This window comes from Hyla sarda, chromosome 6 (genome assembly GCF_029499605.1).
Source record: "Hyla sarda isolate aHylSar1 chromosome 6, aHylSar1.hap1, whole genome shotgun sequence".
Taxonomy (NCBI): Eukaryota; Metazoa; Chordata; class Amphibia; order Anura; family Hylidae; genus Hyla; species Hyla sarda.
In genome coordinates, this window is record NC_079194.1 from 167,241,955 (window position 1) to 167,266,736 (window position 24,782).

A 24,782-nucleotide genomic window follows, 5' to 3' on the forward strand; every position below is an offset into this window, starting at 1 on the left:
CATAGGCATAGCACTCATCAGCAATATCTTCTCTGACCAGAGGAGAAGACCCCGGGATGACGGCCGAAGCAGGAAAGGGGACCTCCGGCTGGCACGTTGGATGATCGTATCCCCACGGCAGCACCGCGGGTGATTCAAATGACTGCAATGCCGCGATCTGTGTTGATCACGGCATCTGAGGGCTTAATGGTGGGCATGAGCGCCATCTCTGATGTCCGCCATTGCCCGATCATCAGTGGTCCTCACGGATAGGAAAAATTTTCTTAAACCTTTTAGATAAAACAGAACCCTTTTCCTTTTTTTTTTCAATTCCATTCTCATTATGGAAAGTAGTGTCTCATCTGCCTTAAAGGCCCTAGGCCCCTTAGAGGAGGAGGTAGAGGCTTCCCCTATGTCGACATCCTGGTCCCTGGATGTACTTCAGTAAGCGCTGAATTTTCTGCAGTGGGAAAAAATATGAGTAGGACATCTCATCATCAGTGAAAGAAGATTTAAATGCCTTCTGAGTGGTTTCAGGATCCACCGATGTCTTGGGTTACAAACGTGACACTTGCTCCCTCTCCAGCCACATCACGGTTAGAGGACTTTAAAAACATCCTGGCATTTGAATCATTATAAAGCTCTACAATGAACATCATGGACCTCAGATTAAAAATCACCTGAACCCTGGACCTCAGATTAAAAATCTGATGCTTTACCGACTGGTCTAGGAGGAAAAAAATAAAATTTAGAGAATAATCTCTAAGATAAGTAAAAAAAAAAAAAAAAAACAAGTTCTATAAGGATCTAGAATTAACCATAGTAGGTAGAAAGCAGACTCTAGCTGGATACCAGACAAATAAGGTAAGGCGTTTTAGCAAGAATACAGACTAGCAAAGTAATTGCAAGCAGTATCAAGGCTACTCTAAGGCTTGTTTCACACTATGGAATTTACGCCTGCAATTCCGCTTTGAAATTGCAGGCGGAAATTCCGCTTGCTAAAATGTATAGTGTAGTGAATGGGTTTCCGTTCACAAATTCACACTTCGGAATTTGTGAACGGAAAATCCGCTTGGAAATTTCCGCCTGAAGAATGGCGGTGCTCTTTCTTCGGGTGGAAATCCGCGCGGAACACACTGCAGTCTATGGGAGACTGCAGTGTCCGCGCGGTCCTAGAGCCGACTGATTCAGTCAGCGCTGGCCGCACTCGGAATCTCCAGGCGCAAATTTTCTGCCCGGAGATTCCGTAGTCTGAAACTAGTCTAAGTAACAGAGCTGGGAGTGATCCATAGAACTGCGCTCTAGGAGACCCGATAGGGGTCCCGATAGCGCTGTCGATCAATAGCGCTGGCGGGAGGCACGCTGACAGCGCTATTGGGCATAGGGATCCCGATAGCGCTGTGGATCTATCGCGCTCGCGGGGAGGCACGCTGATGACAGCGCTATTGGGCATAGGGATCCCGATAGCACTGTAGATCTATAAAACAGTAAATGTAATAAAAGAGTAGATGCATGAGCCGTATGAGCTGAGTAAATGTATGAGCTTCTGTGGCCCGATTGAATCGGGCCACAGAGCCCATGTGAGCTCCGTGCAGCTTCAGCTGAATCAGGCCACAGAGGCCATGAGAGTTCGGTGCAGCTCCGTGCAACTTCAGCTATCACAGGGAGAGAGGAGATCCTCTCCCTGTGATAGCCAAACTGAGACTGCTGTGCGCGTCAATGCATGACGGTTAAATATGTCACGTGACAAGTGTGAGGCAATAGGATGTGATAGAGGCGGAGCATTTCATTCTATGGCAAATTTCATTCTATGGCAATGCACCGGCCAGTGCAGGACGCCTTGCGCAACTCCAGACGCTGCATGATATGCTACCGTCAGTCATGTGACTGACAGGAAAAGAAAGCTGCCGCCAACGGGAGCATAGCGATGCAGCCGGACACACATACACATAGGAGCTCCGACCCGAAGGAAAATCCAGCAGCAAAAAGACATATGAACAGGAGCTCAGCATTATAGACCTGCTAAAACAAGGAGGTCTTAAAGGAGTACGCTGGAGCAAAGTTATTTTATGGCATTGCACAGCTAGCAAGAAGTTATATAAGAAAGTCAATTACCTCTGTAGTCTCACTTGCACGCATCCCCGACTTTTCCGATATCCGGAAGTACAGCTTGTCTGCCAGAATTATGAATTTTGTTCAGCCGACTGCAGCCATCTTGTAACGAAACGTCACCGCTCTCATAGTCCTCCCCACTCTCAGCCAGCCCCTCTCGCCACGATCCGGTCACTCCCCTTTGCATATTCATCTGGTCTTCGTTTGCACAGCCGTCATTGGCTGGGATGTGCAAACGCGTCAGAATACCCTGTGCCTATCAGCGCGATCAGGCCGACATGTGATTACTGTAGGCCAATGATATCCCTGATAGTTACTCTGGTGTAACTATCAGGGATGTTCTACAAACTACTTAGTAACTTTTGTAGCGTAGCCTCAATTCAGAGTGCATGCGCTACTTGAATACAGTAAAAGTAATCCATTACAAACTTCTCAGGCACCACGGGAGATGTAGCTATGAGAGCAGCGTGTGCCCACATAGCTATATCTCCACTGGGAGCCGAGTGCAGCATCGGAGCTCCCTTTCATTGGTGCGGGGGAATGGAGCGGGAGGGAGACAAAGATGATAGGGGAGTGTTTAGGGGCATGGGCGGCAGCGGGGAGGGGCGTTTTTATTAAAATTATTAGGGAGGGGTTGAGGAGGAAGGAGGCACAGAGGGACCGGAAATTGTAGCAATGCAGCATGGGGGATGACGATTTTTACGTCATCCTCCACACCACCATGACCAGGAAGTGGCAGAAAATACGGGGCCCCGCATCGGAAGAATGGCAGCAACCGATTTCAGAAATAAGTACATGCGCAGAGAGGTACAGCCATGGGGAACATTTGGGGGGTATAAATTTTAAAATCAGAGTACTCCTTTAATATAAAAGTAAAAACCAATAACAAAATCAACCAGCAACTTCTGTTGGTAAAAATGAGGATACATTCCCTATAAAATAAATAGGGAAAAAAGATTGAATGAAAGAATGCAGGTTTCTAAGAAGGAAAAAAAAAAAAAAAAAACACTGTAGAAGATCCCCAAAAAGGAGCGACTCACCATCAGTCCTACTGTCTGGGAAGACAGAAAAAAAAAAAAAAAAAAAAAAAAAAAGGGCTGAGGGTGTTCCCCTCCTTTATAGGGGCTAATGTAGGTGTGATTTAACTTTAATTCAAATTACTATTCAATAAAACTTCAGTTGGTCTTACCAGTTCGAGGGGAGGTGAATACCCCATCTGTGCTGCTGGTAAGATGTAAGGGAAAGAAAGTTAAAAAGGGGATGCTAAAAAAGGAGAGAAAATAAGCGCCGATCAGTAATATTGGCCCATCTATAAGGGCTTTTAGCAGCAGGTATGGCCTACATAAACTAAAAAGAGTCCAGGTACTGAATTTGTGATACAGTTATCAAAACACAGCAGTGTGAATGAAGCCTGATCGTGACTGGTTCTCATGCTTCCAGCTGCCATTTTCAGTGGCAGGAAAATATAGGAAATAGTGCAGGAAATTTTTATTTCAGTTCAAATATTAAAACATAATGCTGCATTATTAGAGAAGAGTTCCTTTCTAACAAATAACTTTGCTATGTACAGCTAAACAAATGTGTTGGTGTTGCCCATGGCAACCATGGGCTACTGCTGTTATTTTCCCAGTTGTAGTCTGGTTACCAGGAGTATAGCTTAGTTCAGATAACCTGTGCCTGACAGACAATGCAAGGTATTACACGGCTCAATGCTATGGAGCTGGCTACAGTAATATGGCCGACGCTCCAGGACGTTTGCCCCTCTGGCCTCAGGTACAAGCACCTAAACTTTCCCGCAGGGGCAGGAAACCCCGCATTTCCGGAAGTGACGTAGGAAGTACGGTTTGTCTGTGGCGTCGTCCTCATACAGGGAACGGTAAGTTGTCCTGGAGAACTCTGGGCAGCGAGTGAGGTAGTGAGTGACGTGGGCCTGAGAATATAGAGTAATGGCGAGTGTGAGCGTTCTGTGAAGTCATTGCTGGCACATGCGTGTGCTTGCCGGTGTCTTTGACGTCACACAACATTTATTTTGTGACGTCATACGCCAAAGTGACATTTTGCAGTGTGACTAGCTTTTTAGTGCAATACTACTGGGAAGCATATGTATAATATACAAAAAAAATGATATTGCAGTACTGTAAATCAGTATCTACAATCACATGTTTACATAAAGCTGCACCAGTTCCATACCATAAGCCTACTGTGGACCACTCATAAGCAATGTGCTGCCTAGGGTATGTTCGCCTGTGACAGTTTAGTTGGAGTAAATTCCCATACATTTTTATGTTGCTTGAAAAAAGTGCTACTGCAGAAATAACCCCAATCAGGTGTATGGAAGGGATTATCCTTTTGCAGGAATTCTTGCATTACGTGTACTCTGTGGGGGTGAGATTTATCAAAACCTGTGCAAAGAGTAATGCAGTTGCCTATAGCAACCAATCAGATTGCTTCTTTTATTTTTCTGAGGCCTTTTTTTTTTTTAACCCTTTAACAACGTATATTTACGTCCTTAGCCGGCTCCCGCGATATAACACGGGGTCACGCGGTGACCCCGTGTCAGCCGGTCGGTCCTGGCATGTAACTCATGCCGGGGCTAATAGCGCGCCTCTAAAAGGAAAGTAAAAGCTTCCCGGCTGATCGGGACCGCCACAGTGAAAATGCGGTGTGCCGATCAGCTAGGACGCGAGAGGAGGTCCTCTTACCTTCCTCCGGCAGTTCCGTTCGGCGATAGATTGCTCCAAGCCTGAGATGCAGGCTTGAGCAATCGACCGCCGACAACACTGATCAATGCAAAGCTATGCCTTTGCAGTGATCAGTGTATAAGATCAGTGTGTGCAGTGTTGAAGAGGTACTCCGGTGCTTAGACATCTTATCCCCTTTCCAAAGGATAGGGGATAAGATGCCTGATCGTGGGAGTCCCGCCGCTGGGGACCCCCGTGATCTTGCACGCGGCACCCCGTTTGTAATCAGTCCCTGGAGCGTGTTCGCTCTGGGTCTGATTACCGGCGACCAAAAAAAAAAAAATAATTAATACATGTGATTTAACCCTTTCCCTAATAAAAGCCCAAATCACCCCCCTTTTCCCATAAAAAAACATGTAAATAAAAATAAATATAAACATATGTGGCATCGCCACGTGCGTAAATGTCCGAATGATAAAAATATATCATTAATTAAACTGCACGGTCAATGGCGTATGCGCAAAAGAATTCCAAAGTCCAAAACTTATTTTTGGTCACTTTTTATATCATGAAAAAATTTATAAAAAGCGATCAAAAAGTCAGATCAATACAAAAATGGTACCGCTAAAAACTTCAGATCACGGCACAAAAAATTTGAAAAAGTTATAGGGGTCAAAAGATGACCATTTTAAACGTATACATTTTCCTGCATGTAGTTTTGATTTTTTCCAGAAGTACCACAAAATCACACCTATAAGTAGGATATAAGTATAAAGATAAGATGTCATTTTTACAAAAAAAAAAGTACTGCGTAGAAACGGAAGCCCCCAACAGTTATAAACATTTTTTTCCGTTTCGCCGTCGATTTTTAGGTAAAATGACTGATGTCACTGTAAAGTAGAATTGGTGGCGCAAAAAATAAGCCACCATATGGATATTTAGGTGAAAAATTGAAAGGGTTATGATTTTTAAAAGGCGAGGAGGAAAAAACAAAAGTGCAGAAACGGAAAAACCCGTGGTCCTTAACCCCTTAAGGACGCAGCCCTTTTTCACCTTAAGGACTGAGCCCTTTTTCGCAATTCTGACCACCGTCACTTTATGCATTAATAACTCTAAAACGCTTTTACCGAATATTCTGATTCTGAAATTGTTTTTTCGTGACATATTCTACTTTATTTTGGTGGTAAATTTTCGTAGTTACTTGCTAGGGATTGACCGATTATCGGTTTGGCCGATATTATCGGCCGATATTCACGATTTTGGGCGTTATCTGTATCGGCAATTACCTTGCTGATAATCCGATAATGCCCCGGCCCCCCACCGCCCGGACTGCGCCGCACCACCCACTGCACTGCGACCGCCCCCCCACCAACCCACCGCACCGTTCTGCACCCCCCCACTGCACTGCATCGCCCCCCCCCCCCCACTGCATTGCCCCGGCCCCATTGCCTCCTCCATTCATAATTACATGTTCCCGGGGTCCACGCTACTTCTGGCTCCTGCTGCGTCCTTGGCTTACGCTGTGCGCAATGACGAGTAACGTCCTCAACGCGACGTCACCGTCGGTGCGCACAGTGACAGCTCAGGAGGACGCCACCGGAGCCAGATGTAGAGTGGAACTCGGGAATAGGTAATTATAAAACCGGGGATGGGGGAGGCAATTGGACCAGGGCGGTGCAGAGGGGAGTGCGGTGCGGCGCGGGGGGGCGGTCGCAGTGGCGGTGATAGGACTCAGGAGGACCCCGGACAGGCAGGGGGAGAGAAGCTGGTGGTGGCAGCGGCCTATGGCACCGCAAAAGCCTCTGCAGTTCATTGATTTAAATCGCCCGCTTTAAATCAATGATCTGCAGCGGTGTCGTGCGCGGGGGGGGGGGATCTGGCTGGTTGGGGGGGTATAAATAGCCGATAACTTATACCGGAATATCGGTATAAATTATCGGCTATCGGCCCTAACCTCCACAGATTATCTGTATTGGTATCGGCCCTAAAAAAATCGATATAGGTCGATACCTATTACTTCGATCCTTTTTTGGGGAAAAATCCCCAAATTTCATGAAAATTTAGCATTTTTAGAACTTGTAAGCAGTAAATATCGCTGAATGATTCCAGCAGGCATCCCGGTCTGGTCCCCAACCGGCTAGTGGCGGGGACCAGAATTCCCACGGGCGTATGCATACGTCCTTAAGGACTCGGGATGCAGGGCATATGCATACGCACCACGTCCTGAAGAGGTTAAGGGGTTAAAAATGGAAGCAATCTGGTTTCTATGGGCAAAGGCACCACTCTTCCTCTACCCAGGTTTTGATGAATTTCCGTTTGTGTTGGTTGCTATGGGCAACTGGTCAATATTTCCTCAGCACAGGTCTTGATGAATCTCTCCCACATAAGTATAAGGTTAACTTGAACAGAGCTCTCTATCTATCTCTTTCTCTCTCACATTTTTTTTTTTTTTTTGGAAGTATAATAGACGGTGTCACTGTCATTTAAATAACCTTTTGAAATGCTTTCCAGATGTGTCATAAGTTTAGATCACTTTGAGTCTCAGTCCTGAGACCTGCTATGATTGCGAGTTACAGCTGGGTGAAGTATGCGGCCACGTGCCTTACTCTTTGGCCATCACTCAGCCTCGACCCTTTCACTGCATTAGTCTATGGCAGTGTTTCCCAACCAGGTGGCCTCCAGCTGTTGCAAAACTACAACTCCCAGCATGCCCGGACAGCCAACGGCTGCTGTGAGACCTGGTGTAATCTAAACTTTTGACGTACTAAGATAAAGTATAAAGCAAAACTTTATTGACATAAATGCAAAAACAATACACAAGACTAAAGGTAAATTCACATAAAATAGAAAGTACTTCTTCCGGGGGCGTCCCGGAAGAAGCCTTGGAGCGAAACGTTTGTCCTTACCACTTGGTAATTACTGTTATATATTTACATTTTGTATTGTTGCACCTTTCTCTCCCTCAGTGTCGGTTATATAGCCACCTGGATGCACTTTATTGTTATACTGCTGCTATGTTACTAGTACTCTTTACAAGGGAGAGTAATTGTGTTTGCCATGCCCTCTATGTATACATTGCATGCTGATTAGTTATGTGCAGAGCCCCATCTTTGTCAGATTTCACCAGTAGCACTTTCTATTTTATGTGATTTTACCTGTGTTCTTGTGTATTGTTTTTGCATTTATGTCAATTCATTTTAGTTTTATACTTGATCTCAGTACACTATTTTTTCTTCTGTGAGTTTACATTTAGTCTTAGTGTAGATCAGTTATGCATGGGAAGTTCTTTTGGATTCTAAACTTTTGACAACATATCAAATGCACATTTAAATGACAGTGATATTTTAACGGAAAACTATTTTTGGCAAGCTATTATTACAAATTTTTTTTTTAATATGGTGTTCATTGTATGGAATAATAGGCATGTTAAAGCGCAACTGTCATGAAATCTGGGTGCAATAACCTGCCCACAGCCTTTTTGTGTATAGCAATGTTTTTACCTAATATTTGCAGGCTTTCATGACCCCCAAAAATGCTTTTGATCAAAGCCACTGACGGTCGGATAGGCGTGGCGCAAGGTACACGATGCCCCGCCGCCACTACGGCAACCCCCCTGTATGTCGCGCTGGGACTGCTGTGCGATTGACACACAGGTCCCAGCGCATGCGCCCTTCAGCTCATCTAACGTGCACTCCCCCAGCGAGTGCTCGCTCCTGCTGCACGCTTCCTCTCTGCCCCTAGTATCGGGAACTGTCCTGCTTGCATGCACGTCTCCACCAGAGAGAAGAAAGAACATAACGGGCACGAGTATAATAACCAGCCAAAAAAGGTGAGCTGAGGGGTGCATGAGCTGGGACCTGTGTGTTAATCACACAGTGGTCCCAGTGCTGACATACAGGGGGTTGTCGGTTCTGGCGGCGGGGCATCGCTTACCTCACTCCACGCCTATCTGACTCAGTGGCTTTCATCAAAAGCATTTTTTGGGGGTCCTGAAAGCCTGCAAATATTAGGTAAAAACATTGCTATACACACCACCTGCACACAGTGCAAAGGCTGTGTGCAGGTTATTTCACCCAGATTTCATGACAGCTGCGCTTAAATTTTTTATTGCAGGTTGGTACAGGTTTGTACATCACCATATTTTAAGAACCATACTTTTTTTTTCCTTACACACAGATGTGTGAGGACTTTTTTTTCTGGATGATACATTTTTAATTAGACACAAGAAAAAACAGCACCGGATAGTTATTTGTAGTACTCTTTCTCATGATATGTGCTAAGTGCTGGGGGTCTATAATCTGTTAACCCTTAAACGACGCAGGACGTATATTTACGTCCTGCGCCGCCTCCCGCGATATGAAGCGGAGTCGCGCTGCGACCCCGCATCACATCGCGTCGGTCCCGGCGCTCATTAACGTCCGAGACCCGCAGCTAATACCACACATCGCCAATCGCGGCGATGTGCGGTATTAACCCTTAAGAAGCGGCGGTCAAAGCTGACCGCCGCTTCTAAAGCGAAAGTGAAAGTATCCCGGCTAGTCAGTCGGGCTGTTCGGGACCGCCGCGGTGAAATCGCGGCGTCCCGAACAGCTTGCAGGACACCGGGAGGGCCCTTACCTGCCTCCTCGGTGTCCGATCGACGAATGACTGCTCCGTGCCTGAGATCCAGATAGGAGCAGTCAAGCGCCGATAACACTGATCACAGGCGTGTTAATACACGCCTGTGATCAGGATGAGAGATCAGTATATGCAGTGTTATAGCACTATAACACTGCAAAAAAAAAGTAAAAAAAAAGTGTTAATAAAGGTCATTTAACCCCTTCCCTAATAAGTTTGAATCACCCCCCTTTTCCCATAAAAAAAAATAAGTGTAAATAAAAATAAACATATGTGGTATCGCCGCGTGTGTAAATGTCCATTCTATAAAAATATATAATTAATTAAACCGCACGGTCAATGGCGTACGCGCAAAACAATTCCAAAGTCCAAAAAAGCGTATATTGGTCACTTTTTATACCATTAAAAAATTAATAAAAAGTGATCAAAAAGTCCGATCAAAACAAAAATCATACCGATAAAAACTTCAGATCATGGCGCAAAAAATGAGCCCTCATACCGCCCTGTATAAAAAAGTTATAGGGGTCAGAAGAGGACATTTTTAAATGTATAAATTTTCCTGCATGTAGTTATGATTTTTTCCAGAAGTACGACAAAATCAAACCTATATAAGTAGGGTATCATTTTAACCGTATGGACCTACAGAATAATAAGGTGTCATTTTTACCGAAATACGCACTGCGTAGAAACGGAAGCCCCCAAAAGTTATAAAATGGCATTTTTTTTCCCGATTTTGTCGCACAATGATTTTTTTTTCCGTTTTGCCATGCATTTTTGGGTAAAATGACTAATGTCACTGTAAAGTAGAATTGGTGACGCAAAAAATAAGCCATAATATGGATTTTTAGGTGGAAAATTGAAAGGGTTATGATTTTTAAAAGGTAAGGAGGAAAAAACGAAAGTGCAAAAACGGAAAAACCCTGAGTCCTTAAGGGGTTAATCAGTATAGCTCCATAAACTATTTATACGAAAAAGGACTTAAACTGAGAGCAATTGCTACTGAAAAATATGCAAATTTTATTAGTATATCCAAAAAGTTAAAAACGTCACACACTTGTGACAAAATACAATAAAGATAGAATACCAGATGTGTATGTATAAAGCAATACAAAATGAGATGTGATCAGATACAACCAAAAAACGTAGGTGGATCAGGTATAGCAATCATTGTAATTAGAGATGAGCGAACTTACAGTAAATTTGATTCATCACAAACTTCTCGGATCGTCAGTTGATGACTTATCCTGCATAAATTAGTTCAGCATTCAGGTGCTCCCGTGGGCTGGAAAAGGTGGATACAGTCCTAGGAGACTCTTTCCTAGGAGTGTATCCACCTTTTCCAGCCCACCGGAGCACCTAAAAGCTGAACTAATTTACGCAGCTGAACTAATTTACGCAGGATAAGTCATCAACTGCCGAGCCGAGAAGTTCGTGACGAATCGAATTTACTGTAAATTCGCTCATCTCTAGTTGTAATCACAATGGATCTATATATAGTGAGGTCAAGGAAATGATATGATATCAATGGCTCTTATTCAACATGAAGTAAATGGGTAAGAAGGCACCATTATATGTGTATGAGAGCTGCCTGCTCTATCACATTTTAACTAATGATATGAATATGCCCAAAGTAAATAGTTAATAAATAAAGATCCTCACTTACCCATAATGGATACCTGTCGCCATCGTCCAAACGTATGTTTGGTCACCCGACTTTCTCAAGGGACGCTTGAGAAAGTCGGGTGACGAAACGTACGTTGGGACGGTGGCGACAGGTATCCATTATGGGTAAGTGAGGATCTTTATTAACTATTTACTTTGGGCATATTCATATCATTAGTTAAAATGTGATAGAGCAGGCAGCTCTCATACACATATAATGGGGCCTTCTGACCCCTGTTTACTCCATGTTGAATAAGAGCCATTGATATCATATCATTTCCTTGACCTCACTATATATAGATCCATTGTGATTACATCGATTGCTATACCTGATCCACCTACTTTTTTTGGTTGTATCTGATCACATCTCATTTTGTATTGCTTTATACATACACATCTGGTATTCTTTATGGTATTTGGTCACAAGTGTGTGACCTTTTTAACTTTTTGGATATACTAATAAAATTTGCATATTTTTCAGTAGCAATTGCTCTAAGTCCTTTTTTGTATGATACATTTTTAGTGGTATTTTTGGATAACTGTGTGGTGTTTTGATAACTTTATCGTTATGCTTAGAGCTGGGCGGTATGACCAAATATGTGTATCACGGTATTTTTGTAACTTATGGCGGTTCCACGGTATGTAACGGTATTTCTTTCACCCCCCCCCCCAAAATCATGTGACCCGCCAGCGCTGTTCTGCTCCTCCCCACCAAATGATGTTACCCGCCAGCGTTGTTCTGCTCCCACCCAATTAATTATCAGCCCAGCGGGGTACTACTCACATATGTCAAGCTCTGCCCTCCTCCTCTTTGTTGGGGGCCGCTGGTGCTGGAACTCACTGTACGCCAGTGGTCTCCAACCTGCGGACCTCCAGATGTTGCAAAACTACAACTCCCAGCATGCCCGAACAGCCAACAGCTGTCCGGGCATGCTGGGAGTTGTAGTTTTGCAACAGCTGGAGGTCCGCAGGTTTGAGACCACTGCTGTACGCTGTGTCCCTATGCCCAGGCTGCAAAAGATAAAGAACTTAAACTTACCTACGTTGGCCTTACGCTGGGGACTGGAACGTCGGACAGCCGTCAGCCTATCACCGGCCGGAGCGATGTCCCCCCCCCCCCCCCGGCCAGTGATAGGCTGAGCCCACTGTCATGTAAAAAGCCGGCTTCTTACATGACAGTGGGCTCAGCCTATCACTGGCCGGGGCAGGACATCGCTCTGGCCGGTGATAGGCTGATGGCTGCCCCACGATATGGTTTGCAAAATGAAAGTAGTTGCGTAGAACTTGCTCTCTCAAAGATGAAGTTTTTAGTTCGTAAGATTTAAGACAACTATCTACACAAAGATTATGGTTAAGAGGAAAAGAAGGATAAAAGACGGAGTGAAGATTAGTTTTTGTCCTTCTGGAAATTTAAAAGCACACTCCGTTAGGGGAAAATTGTTTTTGGGAAATGTAGAGAGCCCTACCTAACATTGGAAACTCTTTAAATAGAAATAAGACATAATAAAACGGTGAGTTTAAAACATAAGAACTGAAGTGAGAGGAGATCTTCCCATGTACAGGGTGGGCCATTTATATGGATACACTGTAATAAAATGGGAACGGTTGGTGATATTAACTTCCTGTTTGTGGTACATTAGTATATGTGAGGGGGGAAACTTTTCAAGATGGGTGGTGACCATGGCGGCCATTTTGAAGTTGGCCATTTTGAATCCAACTTTTGTTTTTTCAATAGGAAGAGGGTCATGTGACACCTCAAACTTATTGGGAATGTCACAAGAAAAACAATGATGAGCCTGGTTTTAACGTAACTTGATTCTTTTATGAGTTATTTACAAGTTTCTGACCACTTATAAAATGTGTTCAATGTGCTGCCCATTGTGTTGGATTGTCAATGCAACCCTCTTCTCCCACTCTTCACACACTGATAGCAACACCGCAGGAGAAATGCTAGCACAGGCTTCCAGTATCCGTAGTTTCAGGTGCTGCACATCTCGTATCTTCACAGCATAGACAATTGCCTTCAGCTGACCCCCTTAGACTTTTATCTTTGGGGTCATCTGAAGGCAATTGTCTATGCTGTGAAGATACGAGATGTGCAGCACCTGAAACTACAGATACTGGAAGCCTGTGCTAGCATTTCTCCTGTGGTGTTGCTATCAGTGTGTGAAGAGTGGGAGAAGAGGGTTGCATTGACAATCCAACACAATGGGCAGCACATTATAAGTGGTCAGAAAGTTGTAAATAACTCATGAAAGAATAACGTTACGTTAAAACCAAGCACATCATTGTTTTCTTGTGAAATTCCCAAAAAATGTCACATGACCCTCTTCCTATTGAAAAAAACAAAAGTTAGATTCAAAATGGCCACCATGGTCACCACCCATCTTGAAGTTTCCCCCATCACATATACTAATGTGCAACAAACAGGAAGTTAATATCACCAACCATTCCCATTTTATTAAGGTGTATCCATATAAATGGCCCACCCTGTAGAATGGTATTTAGGTAAAGGAGGGTGTCTAAATTGTATGCCTTTTTAAGAATTTACAAATTAAAGGATGTTTCCCGATGGACATAGAGTGAATGGAAGCGTGATTAAAGGAAATCGCTGAGCGGTAAACGTTAATGGTATTGTACGCTTTTCCGGCTTCAAATGAAGCCATTCAGAAATAAGTGCATGAATTGGATCCAAATCCCGTCGTGAGCACCAAACGGACCAAACCTTCCAGGCTGATCTGTAAGCAGATCTGGTACCTGGGGCCCAAGTGTCTGCGAGAATGTCTCTAGTTGTTTGCGAAACATTCAAGTTTGGTTCTGACTACCTGAAATGAACCAGGCTACCAATGTCAAGAGTTCTGACATTACCAAAGGATGAGGGTTCCCCCTTGTAGAATCAAAGGATTGGATGGAAGGATCCTGGGGTAATCTATGATTATTCCCAATATTTGAGGAAACCAAGACTGAGTTGGCCATCATGGGATTATGAGTACTAAAGTCGATTTCTGAGATCGGTCTAATGGGAGTATTCTCGGAATCAGGGCAAAATGAGTTGTAGAGGAGCATCTATGCCCTCCACCTCCGGATCTTGACGCCAACTGAAAAATCGTGGAGTCTGGAAGCAAAAAGATCTAGATGTAATGGACCCCAAAGGAAAGAGATTGGAGTCCAATTTCCAGTTGCTGGAATCAACTAAGAAGTGAGAGTAGTAATCTGCAATCGTATTGGAGAGACTGGGCAGATATACTGCCTTCAAAACTATATCCTTGTGTAGACAAAAATTCCAAAACTCTTTGGCAATATTGGCCAAGGTTTCCAATTTGGTCTCACCCAAGCAGTTGATGTATTGCACCGCTGAAATGTTGTCCATTCGTAAGAGAAAACAATAATGAGACCTGATACCTGCAAAACTCATGGCAAAAAATCCAGCTAGTAGTTCTAAACATCTTATATGGAGAAGAGATTATTCTGATGACCATTTGCCTCCTATAGAAGAGGTACCGCAACTCGCTCCCCAAACGATGCGACTGACATTGGATTCTATTACCAAAGCCGGAATGGAATTGAAAATAGTTTTCCCCTTCCAAGAATAAATGTGATTTAACCACCATAAGAGTTCCTCTTTGGTCTCTGAGGTTAAGGTTATTTCGTCTGAATAACCTAACCCGTCGCTTAGATGTTGGATTTTTAGGCATTGTAAAGCCCTCTAACGAAGAGGAGCTGGGAAGATGGCCTGAATAAATGACAGACTATTTTGGAAACTACACCTCTTAAGGAACGTAACAAGGGGTACAGTAAGCTTTAACACCCCACAGGTGTTTGACGACTTTTTGTTAAAGTTTGATGTGTAAATGAAAAAAAAATTTTTTTTCACTCAAATGCTCTTTTTTCCCCCCCTAATTTTACATTTTTACAAAGGGTAATAGGAGAAAACGACCTCCCCAAATTTGTAACTCCATTTCTTCTGAGTATGGAAATACCTCATGTGTGGATGGCAAGTGCTCTGCTGGCACACTACAATGCTCAGAAGCGGCGGAGCGCCATTGAGCTTTTGGAAAGAGAATTTGTTTGGAATGGAAGTCAGGGGCCATGTGAGTTTACAAAGCCCCCCGTGGTGCCTGAACAGTGGACCCACCCCACATGTGACCCCATTTTGGAAACTACGCCCCTCACAGAATTTAATAAGGAGTGCAGTGAGCATTTACAACACACTGGCGTTTGACAGATCTTTGGAACAGTGGTCTGTGCAAATTTAAAATAAAATTTTACATTTTCACGGCCCACTGTTCCAAAAATCTGTCAGACACCTTTGGGGGGTAAATGCTCACTGCACCCCGTATTACATGATGTGAGGGGTGTAGTTTCCAAAATGGGGTCACATGCGGGGGTGGGGGTGGGGGGCGGATTCCTTTGTTCTGGCACCATGGTGGCTTTGTAAACACACGTGGCCTTAAATTCCGGACAAATTTTCTCTTCAAAATCCCAATGGCGCTCCTTCTCTTCCGAGCATTGCAGTGCACCCGCAGAGCACTTTAGATCCACAAATGGGGTATTTTCTTATTCAGAAGAAATGGGGTTACAAAATTTGGGGGGCTTTTTTTTCCTGTTTTCCCTTGTGAAAATGAAAAATTTTGGATAATACCAGAATTTTAGTGAAATTATTTTTTTTCATTTTCCCATCCAAATTTAATAATTCTTCAAACACCTGTGGGGTGTTAAGGCTCACTATACCCCTTGTTACGTTCTGTGAGGGGTGTAGTTTCCAAAATGGTGTCACATGTGAGTATTTTTTTGCTTTTGTCAGAACCGCTGTAAAATCAGCCACTCCTGTGCAAATCACCAATTTGAGCCTTGTTGAGCCTTGTTGTGCGCCTGCAGAGCATCTTATGCCCACATATGGGGTATTTCCGTACTCAGGAGAATTTGCGTTACAAATTTCGGGGGTCTTTTTTTGCTTTTACCTCTTGTGAAAATAAAAAGTATGGGGCAACACCAGCATGTTAGTGTAAACATTTTTATTTATTTACACTAACAGGCCGGTGTAGCCCCCAACTTTTCCCTTTCATAAGGGGTAAAAGGAGAAAAAGCCCCCCAAAATTTGTAGTGCAATTACTCGCGAGTACGGAAATACCCCATATGTGGCCCTAAACTGTTTCCTTGAAATACAACAGGGCTCTGAAGTGAGAGAGCGCCATACGCATTTGAGGACTAAATTACGGATTGCATAGGGGTGGACATAGGGGTATTCTAAGCCAGTGATTCCCAAACAGGGTGGAGGCCAGCTGTGTCTAAACTCCCAGCATGCCTGGACAGTCAGTGGCTGTCCAGAAATGCTGGGAGTTGTTGTTTTGCAACAGCTGGAGTCTCCGTTTTGGAAACACTGCAGTACAATACGTTTTTCATTTTTATTGGGGGGGGGGACAGTGTAAGGGGGTGTATATGTAGTGTTTTACCCTTTATTATGTGTTAGTGTAGTATAGTGTTTTTAGGGTACATTCGCACTGGCAGGTTTCCCACTAGGAGTTTGCGCTGCAGCGGAAAATTTGCCGCAGCACAAACTTGAAGCAGAAAACTCACTGTAAACTCCCTCGTGTGAATGTACCCTGTACCCTGATGACCCCCCTGGGCCTTTGCACGGTGTGCTTGCTGATAGACATCAGCAGTCACCCCGGTCCGGTCCCCGGAAATTCCCACAGGCGTATGGATCCGTCCTGGGTCCTTAAGGGGTTAAGTTTATAACAGGACGAAAATGTCCATCCTTTTTTACCAAGAATAAGTTGCTCACGTAACCTGGAGCATTTACAGGAACTTGAATAATTGCCCCTGATATGTTCGACCCCAAAGGTCGAGAAGTCTTCTGTCGGTGGATGCCCAATTAGTGCGTGGAAGGCTTGTAAGGGGCTGCAGTCACCCTACCTTCCACCCAACGCCACTCTGCCACTCAAATCAAGACACAGACACAAGTGCTGCCTCTAAGCCGAGGGCAGTACAAGTCTGACCCTCTTCTCAAGTGTATTTTCTTATATACTTGCTTTTCAATATGACATGCGCAGTAAACTTTAAACAGGAAACCATAAATCATTTGCATAGTCAGCAGAAACTTTGATACAAAGATACATAGCTTAAGCTGAAATATAATGAACCATTGTTTCAAGGACACATCTGTGGTAGAAAAAGATAAAAGGTCTGCATCCTGTGTCCTTGAAGATAAGACACCAAGTTTCTAGTCCATAAATTCAGGAATTATGTTGAAAAAACAAAAATGATAGAATGCAGTCACTTAGACTGAGAATATGGAGTCTCTAGAAGACAAAATGGAGTCTCTTCTACTCAATTCCATCACCCCTTTGGAGAACAGGTCTCTGACTTCTTTGTCTATGAGATCCTGATCCGATATTAAAAAAATTATTGTGTGAGGTATTTGAAATTGTATTGGTGGTGGGTGAAATAATTCTATTTGAAATCACAACACCGTGTTTAAAACCCAGGCATCTGAAGTAATCATAGCCCAAGTGGGGAAAAAATGTGATATTCTTCCTCCTAATGGTGTCTGGGAAAAAGGTGTGAGGTCAGATATGAGTTTACTTGTTTGCCGTCTGGATCTTGGGAATCCGCAATGTCCTCTCTCCCTCCACGGTCTTCCTCTCGTAGGGAAGAAGGGATTAGATTGGAAAGGGTTTGGAGGAGTGGTGAATCTATCAAAATAGGGGAGGGGGGGCTCAGGAATAATGTCCCTGTTGGGATTAACGGCTCTTCCCAGCCTTGCCAAAAACTTATGGCTGAAATACTTTCCTCAGAGAGGATTTTGCCTTTTTCAAGGATGAAAATAAACTGACGTACTTATTTATTTTATGAATGAATCTCCTAAAAGGAGTCCTTCAGTATGCGCATCAGATTCAGTGTTTGCCAAATGAATAAGTTGTGGATCTAGTTTTAAGAGAAGTGATCTTTCTTTCAGTGCAAATAGTGGAGTTAATGCCACCAAAAATATAAATGGCTCTTTGAGCCCAACCTCTTAATATGGAGAGGTCAATAGGGGTGTCTGAAGCCATGGCTTCCTCAGATAGATCTAAAATTCTGGTCAGTGGACCCAGACTAATATAAAAATCTGTCTTTAATGGTCCTAAGACCAATCTGCCGCTTTTGTGGTGTTTTTCCCCGATTTATTTAAGAATTTGACCAAAGTCAGGTCAATGTCTGGGGTATTAGCAAGCCTTTGAGGCAGAGTGGGTCTGGGGCATTCTGCACAAAGCTTGCTTCTTGTCGCTCTATCTAAGGCTTTCTAAGCCAGAGACTTAAGTATTTTGATATTTGAGGGTGTGGAACCCATTCTACCAATCTGGGAAGTTTACTGAAACATGAAAAGAATAGACTTTTGATCCTCAGGATCGATGATTGTCATCATCTGAGACGTCTTTGTATCCAGAACTGTCTTCTGGTTCAGAGTATTTCACCTCCTCAGAGGAGGAATGACTTTGTGGTTCAACAAATGAGTCCGGTTTAGATCTGTGTGAGGGTGCATTCACACCACGTTTTTGCAATACAGTTCCTGTATACGTTTTCAATGTGAAAACCGTATGGAACCGTTTTGAAAACTGTATGCATTGACTCTCCTTTGGAAACCATATGCCAAAAGATGCATCAGGTTGTGTCTGTTTTGCATCCTGTACGGTTTTGTCATTCTTTTTCCCCGTACCCAAAACCATAGTTCACCACGGTTTTTGGTCAGGGTGAAAAACTGTATTAAACCGTATACCTTTTTTTTACATTTTTTCTTTTAACATGGGAGTCAATGGGAACCGTACAGAACTGTGTGTGCATACAGTTCCATCCTGGTTTCACCATACGTTTTTTGACTTTGCACAGTTTTTTTTCTTGGAATTTCAATCAAATTCGGAAGGAGGTATGTAGGGAAGACGATAAAGGAATTCCGACGACGGGTACTTGAGCATGTAGGAGACATTCGCAATAGCAGAAATACTCCTGTTTCTACCCACATCAATACAGCACATAATGGTGACATGTCACAGATTAAGTTTATTGGTATCGAGTTGGTTAAACCACCACAAAGAGGTGGTGACTGGGATAGGTTCATACTGCAACGTGACTGCAGATGGATCTATAGGCTACAGACCATGGCCCCTGTGGGCCTCAATGAGCAAATTTCATATACATGTTTTATTTGATTTATCTTCCAGATGGGGGTTGATTTGTTGGGATCATTATTCCCAGGGTGGCTCTGTGAGGCAGTTAAGGGAGATCCCAGTGGATCTATGTCTAGATGGCCACCTTTTAGACAGGGTGTTATAGGGCGACTATAGGAGGTTCCTGTTCATCCGGTACCGCCCTTATTAGGGCGTCCATGCCGCTTAGGGCTAGGTAACTCAGGATAGGACTCTACAGGGAACTATTAGGACTCCCTAGGCCCCTGCTACATTCCCTCTGTCCCCATACCCTTTAGGGCACTTGGTCCAAACTCTCTGATCCCTCAAATCCCCCCCCCCTCATTTATTAGTTCCCCTCTGCCCCCTTTCCCCCCTACTTGTCCATCTAGTATCAATACCTATTATATTTTAATTTTGGGGTTCCATCTGCTCATTGAGGCGTCACGGGGTCTTTTAATATTCTTTTTTTAATTATCCATATATATATATATATGTTTTCTTGTTCCTTCTCTATTCTTGGGATACAGGGGTTGCAGTGTAACCCTTGTATCTATGTAACTGAGAGTTTATAAGGATATTTAATAGACTATTTATTTCTTGCCCCCCCCCCCCCCCCCCTCTTGGTTCACTAAGGGAAATTACGAATACCGGTGGGATCTTTATTGAGTGTTCTGCTATTGCTCTAATACTATGATATAGGATACCGTTATCTACGGGTCCCTTCCGTCGGACCTCCCCTATACACCTCCTTCCATAACTAATTATTAGTCTTCACCATATTCACTAGTTTTAAGCGTTGGGTATAATTCCTCACTGGGTTATATATATCTTCCCTATAGTTGTTGCTAGAGGTGATGGCAGGAGTAATTGCCTGCCATCCGTCTCGTAACAACTGAGCAATTATGAGGCGGCTTAATGCTGCATACGGCATTGACGTGATATGCAGATAATGAGTTTGCTGTTAATATATTATTATTTTGAAATGTCTCTATGTTTAGCCTAAGTCAGGAGCTTATTGTCTTAGCTTGATTCACAATGTTAACCGGTATTGCATCCGCCGTCTTACCTATCATGGGCTGGGCTAACTTCATTCATTTATCCGGGCCTGTGTGAAGGCCGCGCCCCCAGCTGCGGCGTCATGGGGACAGGCCTCCAATGACGTAAATTGGATGCGTGCCGGTGTTAGTAAGACGCCGGAGTGTTCATCTAACACGCTCATATCCCGGATACCGTTCTGGGACCCCCTGCCACTGCAGGGGCTGCTTACTGTTTCGTTTGCCGACACGGTATGTAAGTACTTTAGGATCACTTTACCAAATGCTTACTATTTAGGCAATATTTGCGGTTTATATGTACAAGTAAATTGAGCACGGGTATATTGCTATTTCAGTATCCGGTTCCCCTGGGTCTCTTCTACTTATCCAGCAGACCTCTGAGTAAATACTTTCAATTTCCCTGAGGGGCGACACAGGGGGTAAGTGAACCCAGGGTTGCTAAGGGAGATTTCTGTTCGTTTTTGTCTTTACAGGTCTGTTTTACCCAGAAGCATGGGGTCATTGTATCAGATAGCTGGATATATGACTTCTCTTGGGGATCTGTTTCTATGAGGGAGATCTAAGTTGCCCATTGGTGTAACTATACATGATTGTATATTTTTGATATAGTGATGGGCCTCTCCTCTTGACTTTAACATTTCTAAACTATCGCTCCAATATTTGTATGCTAGATTCCATGTCCCCTGATGGAGTGTGGGGAATAACAATATACATTGATTGCCCGCATGGAAACGTGTTGGGAATAGGGACTAAATACTCCTTGTTTGTGTATAGTGAGCACTGCTTTAAACAGCCAGTGGAGCATAGTATATTCTATACCATCACCAACTTTATACTGCGGTGACAACTAGAAGCGTACTAATTTACTTGACGTTATCTGTGTGAACACACGGCTATTTATACTGTTATTTTTCAGTTTTTTTCACCACTTTTTTTCACGATTATTTGTTGGGTATAACGAATTTTAATTGCTATCAGTAAAAGTTATATTTTAATAAGGCGCCTCTGTCCGTTGAGTGGACATATGTTATTATTTTTTTTTTTTCTCTCTATAGTTTGATTGCCGAGAGGTTTAGTGTTTATGACTTGGGGCATATGTATGGCCTGATATTCTCTATATACATTATATTTAATTTCAATCAAAAAAGTGAATCTTTACTCAAAATGGAGTGAAAAGTTAAAAACGTATACGTTTTTTTCTTCCAAAACGGATGCAATCGGACATCATTTTTCAAACTGTATACGGTTTTTAACTGTATGCAAGTTGAAATTTGTACACACGTTTTGATACAGTTTTGAGGAATCAGTTTATCAAAAACCTGATACGGGAACTGTATTGCAAAAACATGGTGTGAATGCACCCTGAGACATTTATCTTTGACCTCCTCACGGGCGGAGAGTAAGGGATGCACCTGAGAGGCATCTGTATGTTTGCTTTTTGTAAAAAGCCACAGAAATATTCTGGTTCGTAACTTTTGATTTTCTTTTGTTTACATGATGGACCGGTAATAATATGACCCCTTTTATGGGAGGCTTTCCCTGACTTTTTTCACCCAACAGCCAATTTAGAAAATCCTCAGGAGACCTGAATTGGTCAGAAGGTGTAGAGGGTGTATTTTGGGGGTTGGGAGGACGATAGGGAATAGGTAATAGGTGGATTAGAACGGTTCATGGCTAAAGTGACTGATTTTACTACAACATCAGGGAAGGTTAACATAGCAAAATGTACCGCAGAATGTACGGATTTGGAGACAGATTGGTCTGCCATATTCCGGATGAGAGACTCATCCACAATCTCAAAATGTGCAACACAAAAAGAGAGAAACACAGCTGCACATCCACCATTTGTAATTTGATCTACTTGCTTCTCATCATAATTTCAAAAACTAACAGGTTGTTGGTATACATTTTGAACAAAAAGTACAAGCCCACTCGCCACGTCAAGGCCCCCTCGTTAGAGTGGGTCCCTAACCTGACACTGGCGTAGCCCCCGGCGGCGACCACTGCCTCTGAGACCCAATGCCCAATGGGGGGAGCGACCCAGTGGCCAGGCAGCCCCACTACTGCCTGACCAAGCCCCTGGCTCTGGGCCACTCCACCCCACAGACAAATCATCACAGAAACAATGGCCGCCACAGAGAACCACACCAGTATGAAACCTACCATGTGCTTACTGCCAGAGGGCTGGGAGAATGGTAGGAGGAAACCCTTATGCAGTTTCCTCCTAATTAAAAACACCTGGGCCAAATGGGTGGAGTGGAGTGCTGGCTATGGGAGAAGGGAGAGACTACAAATGTGCAACACAAGCAAGTAGATCAAATTACAAAAATGCTGGATGTGCGGCTGTGTTTCTCTCTTTGTGTTGCACATTTGTAGTCTCTCCCTTCTTCCACAGCCAGCACTCCACTCCACCCATTTGGCCCAGGCGTTTTTAATTAGCAGGAAACTGCATAAGGGTTTCCTACTACCATTCTCCCAGCCCTCTGGCAATGAGCACATGGTAGGTTTCATGCTGGTGTGGTTCTCCGTGGCAGCCATTGTTTCTGTGATGCCTTGTCTGTGGGGTGGAGTGGCCCAGAGCCAGGGGCTTGGTCGGGCAGTAGTGGGGCTGCCTGGCCACTGGGTCGCTCCCCCCGTTGGGCATGGGGTCTCGGAGGCAGTGGTCGCCGCCGGGCGCTACATCAGTGTCCGGTTAGGGACCCACTCTAACGAGGTGGCGTTGACGTGGCGAGTGGGCTGGTACTTTTTGATCAAAATGTACACTAACAACCTGTTTTTGAAATTATGCTGAGAAGCAAGTACATCAAATTACAAAAATGGCGGATGTGCGGCTGTGTTTCTCTCTTTGCGTTGCACACAATCTCAAAATGTTGAGATTCCATGGATTTGGAAGTATCCTCATTAGCCATAGTAAATAGCAATGTATATATGTAAATTCAAATATTTTTGTAAATATATTTTATTTATTATATATGGGAAATAAAATTGTGGGTTAAATGAAAGATTATTTAAAGGGGTTATCCACCATAAGGTGATTTTAGTACATACCTGGAAGACAGTAATGGACATGCTTAGGAAGGATCTGCGCTTGTCTTGGGGCTAAGTGGCTATGTTGTGGGATTACCATAACACTGTGGCTAGCTTTTGTGAACTGGTATTTCCTTTTTGAGTTTTCTTTTTGTATGATAAAAAATGACAATAACATAACCTTGAACCACGTATATATCAGAATATATATATCGCTAACAAGAGCGCTGATAATAATACAAAGACCGGACTGTCTGACAGGAATCCCACGTACTTGTGAGGAAAATACAAAGCGCGCCAGCCGGGCTTGTGATAACGCGAGAACAGCAGTAACAAACTGGATTAAGGAAGAGAGCAGAGTAACTGCCAGGGATGATGCAGTAAGTAAAAGAGGGTTGTGACTTGGTGAAACTGAATAAAATAAATAAATTATTTATATATAATAGAGAGAGATATATTCAAGGCAAAACCCCTGCTTGCGTGTTATACACCGATAAATCTTCTGGTCACTGATTTAAAGTGGCCGCAGCAGCGGCTGCTTGTTAAGGATTAGCAGCCCTTTAAATAAGTGACCAGTGGCGGCTCCTGCGGGTTCAGACTTCTCCCCGCTCTGCTTTTTATTTTCCTTGCCTCCCTTCTCTCCCTGCTTTTTATTGTTGTTTTTTTTTTTTTTTTTATCTTCCTTACCTAGTCGTGCTCCGGCAGGCCATTCTCTGCAGCTGCCTGCATCATTTCCTGCAGCTTTCTTAACTTCAGCAGCCGGCCGCGGCCACCTTAGAATAGTGACCAGCGGCAGTAGCAATGAATGAAAAGTGACGTCCCTGATGCTGTGCAGCGGAGCTGGCAGAGGACGTCACTCTCCTGCTTCACTGACCGTGCAGCCCGCAAGACCCACCACCTGACCATGCCTGCCGGAGTGCGGCTAGGTAAGGAAGATTAAGAAAAAACAAACGTTAAAAAGCAGGGAGAAAGGAGACGTTGAGGCAGGGGGGGGGGGGGGGGGGAAGGGATAATGAGACAATGGGGGGAATCATGAGATGGGGGAATGATGAGAGGGTGAGGGAATGATGGGGGAATGATGACAGGGTGGGCGAATGATGAGAGGGTGAGGGGGGTAAGGGGTGTAAATGTGGCACAGGGGCTGATAAAAGGGGAGGAATTATGTGGCATTGGGGGGGTGCAAACTGAGCTTCATGGGAAATCAAAGTTGGGGGGATGATATGGTATTTAGTCTGTCATTTATCTTACATGTATTTGTTTTTTTTACTTAAATTTCCCTGTTAAAATGGGGTGCGTGTTATACGCCAGTGCCTGTTATACTCCGATAAATATGGTAAATCAAAATATATTATTGAAAATGGCAGTGAATAAAGACAATACTTATCATTGATGCAGTACTGTACCTGCATGCGCCTTATATCACCTGTACTGGTCACTGATTGGTTGTTAGTGCATGTCTACTTTGCATATTACCAGTTTTTCAA

The 24,782-nt window shown here is 43.7% G+C and overlaps 1 protein-coding gene across 7 annotated transcripts in view; it reads left to right on the top strand.

The window, feature by feature from the left end:
* Positions 1–3,395: 3,395 nt before the first annotated feature.
* TDRD12 (tudor domain containing 12) overlaps positions 3,396–24,782 on the top strand; it is a 276,574-nt gene continuing 255,187 nt past the window's right edge. Inside the window, exons 1-3 of one of the 7 annotated variants that reach the window (XM_056525738.1) lie at positions 3,396–3,967; positions 23,560–23,678; positions 23,990–24,224. The gene's annotated coding sequence lies outside the window, so the exon portion shown is untranslated. The other 6 variants (XM_056525737.1, XM_056525743.1, XM_056525742.1 and 3 more) reach the window with 6 other exon arrangements.